Below are 7,423 nucleotides of genomic sequence, written 5' to 3'. Positions count from 1 at the left end.
GTGTGTGTGTGTGTGTGTGTGTGTTTGTGCTCGTGTGTATGCATATGAGTGTGTGTGTGTGTGTGTGCTCGTGTGTATGCGTATGTGTGTGTGTGTGTGTTTGTGTGTGTGTGTGTGTGTATGCATATGTGTGTGTGTGGGTGTGTGTGTGTGTGTGTGTGTGTGTGTGTGTATGAATATATGTGTGTGTGTGTGTGTGTGTATGCATATGTGTGTGTGTGTGTGTGTGTGTGTGTGTGTGTGTGCTCGTGTGTATGCATATGTGTGTGTGTGTGTGTGTATGTGTGTGCGTGTATGCATATGTGTGTGTGTGTGTGCTTGTGTGCTCGTGTGTATGCATAATGTGTGTGTGTTCCCCTGTTAAGCGCCCCCCTCTCTTCCACTGTAGATGTGCCACACCTGTTGTTTTCTAACCCCGAGCCATAGTTGCCTGTTTGCGTTTTCTAGCTCTGTGCAGATGCCTCTGGTGACGGTCCTCTCCACCTCACCTTATCCGCTGACCCTGTGTTTCTTTCTCTTTTTTCTCCTCCCTCCCTTCCTCTGCACTGGACTGACACACTTGGATGCATGATACTGGTGGGTGAGTTGTGTGTGTGTGTCCCCTGAGGGGAAAAGCAGGGAGGAGAGGAGAGGAGAGGAGAGAGGACTGGACTGGAGTGGAGTAGAGTGGGGAGTGTTGTTGACTCATCAGTGTCCCTGCTGCTACCAGCGAGTCACTGTGTTAGCGCAGCGATCCAGGAGAAGAAGAGGCACCCACTCACCCACTCTCCCAAACCCTCCCTCCCACTCTCACTCCCTCCATCCCTCCCCCCAGGCCGAGGGAGCGAGGTGACAGACTGTAGAAGCTCCAGCCACTGCTGGTCATGGATGACAACATGTGGAGGAGAGAGAAGTGAAGATTGTGGCCGGAACTAGAGATGGGCACATAGGTAGAGGGATGGTAAATAGGTAGAGGGATGGTTTATAGGTAGATAGATGGTATATAAGTAGAGGGATTTGATTAGATTAGATTCAACTTTATTGTTATTGCACAGAGTACAAGTACTGAGACAACGAAATGCAGTTTAGCATCCAACCAGAAGTGCAAAATAGCAATAAAAGTATGTGCATATGTAAAGTGGAATACGTGAATAAATAAGATACAGTAAGAGTTAGGTATGAAATATTAACAGAATTGGGACTAGCAGCAATTGATGTAGGAAGTGTAGATAGATATGAAATATATAAAGGGGGAAGTACAGTCTCAGGGAGGAGGTGTGTGTGGGGGTGGGAGGTCTATCCCCGTGGAGCAGAGTTCAGTAGGCTGACAGCCACAGGGATGAAGCTGTTCTTGAATCTGAAAGAACGTGTTCATTGAACACGTACATTTTTATGACAATGATGAACTGAACGCAACTGAATGACAAATAATGAATTTGAACGGTGAACACGGTCATATTATCTAAGGTCTAACTAAAATGTTATGGATTGTTTTCCTTCTCCTGAGGAAATACGCTGTCTTAATCAAATGCTTGCACCATGTCGTTGCTCAGTGGCCGTACAATTTCCGCAATGTAGCCTAATCTAAACCAACTAACTCGTCTTCGCACTACGTTACCCATGATTCATCGCACACACGTAGACCAAACAAGCAACGTATTCCAAGACAACAGCTGTGGTCTCATATGAAAATGGCAAGTGAAGCAGAGACGCCGACTCAGTGTTGTGCTGCAGTTCACACCTCTCATGAATTAGTCCAAAGTTCAGTTCATACAAGTAAACATGAATAGTTCACGTTCATAATTCACCATTCAAATTCTGAAGTAGTTCATAGTTCAGTTAATTTCATAGTTTTAAGGTGGACAATGAGTTTTACACACTGTCTGATAAAATCTCATCTTTCTGTGCAAATTGTGTCCTCCTGCGCTGAAACCCCCCAAAAACCATTTTAGCCTCTGTCCACACATTTATTTTATGCGTTTTCATGATAGAATTCAAGGGGAGAAGAGCGAGGGAGAGAGAGAGAGAGAGAGAGAGAGAGAGAGACCAGTTGGTGAGAGAGAGAGAGAGTGAGAGAGAGAGAGAGAGAGAGAGAAAGAGACAAGTTGGTGAGAGAGAGAGAGCATTGTATGGGTCATTGTAATGGGTGGTAAGGGTAAGAACAGTGGGTGAGGGGTGAGAAAGATAGAAATGGAGTGAGAGAGAGAGGATAAAAAGGTGAAAGATAGAGACAGACAGTTGAGGGAGGGCGTGAGGTAGCGAGAGAGGTGGATGGTTGGTGAGAGGGATGGGTAGACGGTGGGGTACAGAGGTGTGCTGTGCGTGTGCAGAGGCGTTGGCGATGGCAGAGTGAACCTGTAGCAGCAGTAGCAGTAGCAGCGGTAGCAGTAGCAGTAGCAGTAGCAGTAGCAGCAGTAGCCATATCAGCGGTAGCAGTAATAGCGGTAGCAGCGGTAGCATTAGTATTCTGCTGAGGTTGGCACCCCTCAGCAGCGGCAGGCAGGCAGAAGCTGCAGCAGCACCAGCAGAAGCAAGGATTGCTGCAGCAGCACCAGCAGAAGCAAGGATTGGGAGTGCAGCGCCTCTTTCTCCTTCACCATGGGAGTAATCAGCATGGCCTTTTCTCCTTCCCCTCCACCCCCCTCTCCTCCAGCCCCCTCTCCTCTCCTCTCCTCTCCTCTCCTCTCCACAAAGCTGGGCTAATTCGGTTTCATTTTAATTTAGCTTTGCCCACTTTGGAGAGGCCAGACGCGCTCTGAGTGGCTGTGGAACAGTGTGTGTGTGTGTGTGCGCGTGTGTGTGTGTGTGTGTGTGTGTGTGTGTGTGTGTGTGTGTGTGTGTGTGTGTGTGGGTGTGTGAGTGAGTGCATGTCCTTCCTTCTTGGTGTGTGTGTGTAGGAGAGTCAGCTTTGTCTGACAAAAATGAAATACTTTTTTTTTTAATGTTTGCTTTACCAGATTTCTGTTTACCAGTTACTGAGATGAAGAATGTCAAGCCCTGGTGAGGAATGGCTGAACAAAGAGAGTTATCCAAGAGACATTCACAGTATCAAAACACAGTCACAGCATTGCATCCGTAGAATACATTTAAAACAAAATAAACAGTAGAAGTAGATCAATCCCATTAGGCGATGGAGTACAGCACTCAGCACTCAGCTGCAGCGTCAGTGATGTTGAACTGGCACAGTCTACAGAGGACTGAGGTGTGAAAGCCCCCAAATGCTTTGAAAGAAAAATGTATTAGCCGAAACATCCATCTCCCTCACTTTCTTTCCTCTCTCTCTCTTTCTCACACACACACACACACATGCTGACACACACACACACTGCAGTACTCTGATGACTGTCTGGGGCCCCCAAAAGTTGTGTCACGACCTCACTCAGTGCTGCTGATGGGATTACTCTAAAAAGACCAAATGAGCTTCCTCCAAAAAGAGCAGAGCGCTTTGAAGCTTCTCTAAAGCAGCTCTGCCCAGCTGACCCAGCTATGCATGAAGCCCACGACACGACACACACACACACACACACACACACACACACACATACACACACACACACACACACACACACACACACACACAGAACAGACAGAAGAAGCAAAGCGTGCCAGGAGTGAAGTGCCAGGCCTGTCCGGCGGGGCGCCAGGGGGATAGCTGTGCCGTCCGCTGCAGACAGGGGGGAATGACTCAGCCAAGGTCCCGCTTCAAAGACTTATCAACATCGCACAGCACAACACAACACAGAACACAACACAACACACTCTCCCAGTCGGCCGGCCAGGTCCCTGCAAAACAACAACAGCACAAACACAAAGAACAACAAAGACACCAGAGGACGGCTGGCATGATGTTTATCACCAAGCGGCCAGATAAGGAAGGACCCATCAGAGCTGTTTATGTTTTTTTTGGCTTGCCCAGGTTGCATCAGGGGCTCTTATGGGATGTCCTTCAAACATGGCTGCCTTACGAAACTCACAAACATCTCTTTGCCTAGTTCAGTGTGGGGACCGTGGCTCTGTGACAGGGAGGAAGGGACAGAGTAAGTGCCTCTGTCCGGGACGATGTCTGGCTCTGAATCATTTCAGTCAGTCCCGTGTGTGTGTGTGTGTGTGTGTGTGTGTGTGTGTGTGTGTGTGTGTGTCAGGGTGTGAGTCTGTCAAGAGCAGTGCTGCAGCAGTGCTTCCATGCGCTCCTAGCGAAGTGCCACTGCCAGACTACAGAAGTGCTCGGTCCTCTCTGGGATTCCCCGGCTCAGGAGGGTTTGGGGGTCTGGTACACCTTCTGACTGATCAGAGGTCACAGCATTGGAGGGTTTGGGGGTCTGGTACACTTTCTGACTGATCAAAGGTCACAGCATGGGAGGGTTTGGGGGTCTGGTACACCTTCTGACTGATCAGAGGTCACAGCATGGGAGGTGGTTGGTGCCCCAACTCCCCCAATTCAAATGAATATCCATGGACCACAACGAATGGCTATGAAAATGGTGTCCTGAATTGTAAGGCTAGTTAAATATCTCCACTTCCCTTTGGAGATAAAAAGGCCATTGAAAATAATCGAGGTTAAAAGGCCATTGTAAAACATCTCGAAGCAACACTTTATATTGGCCTCAAGGTTACAAACTCTTAAATGCTTAACTGCTTAAATGTGAAAACACCCGTGTTTGCCTCCGCCTTGCCTGCAGGATATGACCATCAATGCAAATGTTTAAGCATATTCCCTATGTCCTTGCCTAACTCATGTCAATCAATCCAGAGGTTTTTGGATTAGACTCCTACAAATGACACGACAATGCACCAGACCAGCAGCACCAGACTTCAGTAGAAAGCATCTGTATGCATGACACTCTGTGTCTGTGTCATCAGGACAGGCCTCTACTTTATCTATTCATGCCACAGTAGATGAAAAGGATAGATTACAGGACTTTTATGGTCACCATGTCAAACCAACACCTGGACACTCTTCTTTCACGTCAGAGATCCACACTAGATTCTTCTGGATTTCGTGGAGGAGGGGAATAACTAGGCTGGATTTGTCTCCAGAGAGGGGCCTTGTGGTAGCGATCAGCAACCAGGTGACTGTCATCTTCAAACCAGCGACTCCAGCCTGGGTCTGTCACGCCTGAGCGGGCTCTGCCAAGACACACTCCACAAGCTGCACCTGAGGCACCGCTTTGCAGGTGGACAGAGAGAGAGAGAAAAAAAGTAGAGGCGCAAAGATTTGCCCAAGGCAACGCTTAAATCGGCAACATCAATCCATCCAACCCAGAGGAACCTAATCTATTGCACACAAATGGAGTGAGAGGGGTGTTTTTATCCGTGAGCTTCTGGCAAGTTCAAGATTTAGAAAAGAAGCCATAAAGAGCATTTGTAACAGATATTTTCTGATTTTATATCCTGGAAGTCCTCGCTATCATCATGAAAGGAAGATTCACCCTAAAACAGAAGATTGGCCTGTTGTTGGAAAATTAGAGCTTCAAGCAGCAGGAAAGTGTGTCTACATAGTGTGTGTGTGTGTGTGTGTGTGTGTGTGTGCCTGTGTGTGTGTGTGTGTGTGTGTATGTGTGTGTGTGTGTGTGTGTGTGTGTGTGTGTGTGTGTGTGCCTGTGTGTGTGTGAGAGTGTGAATGTGAGTGTGTGTGTGTGTGTGTGTGTGTGTGTGTGTGTGTGTGTGTGAGAGAGAGTTTGAGTGTATTGAAGAGGGCAGCTCAGGTCTGCCCCTGCTGATGAAGCGGAGCTTGTGGGCGGCGGCTAACAGGACAGAGATAGCATCAGCATCTTCATCTGATCCAGGCTCCTCCGCCTGCAGTCCCAGTCTCTCATTTGCCTCCTCCTCCTCCTCCTCCTCCTCTTATCTGTCTGCGTCTCCAGCTCTGTCCTCCTCTCCCTCTTTTTTGCTTTTCCTATCCTCTTTCTCAATCTATCTAGTCTCCCCTTTCCTCTTTCCCTCATCTCTCCCTCTTTTCCGATCTCACTCTTTATTTCCCTCCTTTCCTCTCTCTCTCTCTCTGTTTTCCTCCTTTTCTCTCTCTCTCCCTCTCTTTCTCCCTTCTTCCACCCGTGTTCTTTGTCTCTCCTTCATAGCATCCCATGCCCATAGGGACTCCCACAGTCATTTCCTCATTTGTCAGTGTTTTGTTGCATTCATCAATGCAATCCTTTTGTTTCCATCCCCCCCCTTTCCACTCCTTATTTGTTTGTTTTGTCTCTCTTTGTTTATGTTGTTTATTTATGCCACTCATTAAAACACTGGGCGCCGCGCGGGCCTTTACTGATAGCTGCGGCACCAGAGTAAATACAGAGAGGATGTGAATTGCTGGTTCTGCCAGAGCTGGCTAATTACTGCAGCAAATTGGGTTGTGCTCATGTCATTGCAACTGTATTTTTAACACACAGAAAGTCGGCATGAACAGTTGAGATGCACTGGGAGAGAGCGAGGGAGAGAGAAGAGAGATGGGTAAAGAGAGAAGGATATGGAGAGAGGTGAAAAGGAGAGATGGGATTGGAGGGAAAGATGGAGAGATGGGGAAAGAGGGAGAGGTGGGGATACTGATAGAGATAAAGGAGAGATGGTGGTAGATAGAGATGGGGAGATGGAGAAATGTCAATAGAGAGATGGAGAGATGGGGATAGAGAGTGGGAGAGGTGGATATATAGAGAGAGAGAGGAAATGTGAGATGGGGATAGGGTTAGTGATGAAGAATTGAGCGAGTCAGAGGGATAGAGAGAGAGGAATGAGAGATGGGACTAGAGAGAGAGAGATGGAGATATTGAGAGAAAGAGATAGGGATAGGAAGCGATAGAAAGAGAGAGAGAAAGGGATAGAGAGCAATCGAGAGAGAGAGAGAGAGAGAGAGAGATATGGGGAAACAGGATGAGTGAGTAAAACCACAGCAAAATGAGCGTCCATAGGGGCTGCAGCAGTGTCACATTCCACTTTGATCGCTGCTGCGGCCCACGGATCATTTTCTCCCGGCCAGCGTTCCTTATTACCCCGCGCCCGAGAGGAGGAGGGGGCAGGAGACGGGGGAAAGTAAATACCCCCAGCTCTCACCCCTGTTTTATATGCCCTCCCAGAATGGAGAGGGAGAAGAAAAGAAAAGAAAAAAAAGTAGCTGCTATCCCATAATGACCCGTGCTCAGCCTAAGATGCAGCAGAGGTCAGTTAATGACCAGAGCTGTGGGAGTTTATTATGTGTACAATGAGGCCTGACAGTGAAGGGATTATATGGCACTCGACTGCAGCCTCTGGTCTGAGGTTTTGCAGAGGCAGGGGGCTATAACCTTGACATGGCCAATACCTGTTCTTTAAAGAGCAGCGGTAATGATCATAATTCTGCCAAAGTGCCTTGGAGCATGTGTTTAAAGGATAGATTACAGGACATACATTAAACCTGAGTTCTCACCATCTACTACATGTGTTTCCAGTATTGACATTCTCCTGTGGGTCA

General features: G+C 47.8%; 1 protein-coding gene across 1 annotated transcript in view; it reads left to right on the top strand.

The window, feature by feature from the left end:
• Positions 1-7,423, top strand: part of agbl4 (AGBL carboxypeptidase 4) — a gene marked incomplete at both ends in the record, with an annotated part of 551,901 nt that overhangs the window by 316,635 nt on the left and 227,843 nt on the right. The gene's annotated exons all lie outside the window — the stretch shown is intronic.

The sequence above is a fragment of the Sprattus sprattus genome (assembly GCF_963457725.1).
Source record: "Sprattus sprattus genome assembly, chromosome: 2".
Lineage (NCBI taxonomy): Eukaryota > Metazoa > Chordata > Actinopteri > Clupeiformes > Clupeidae > Sprattus > Sprattus sprattus.
Note: the sequence above shows the minus strand (reverse complement) of the source record. Positions and strands in the feature narration are given on the sequence as shown.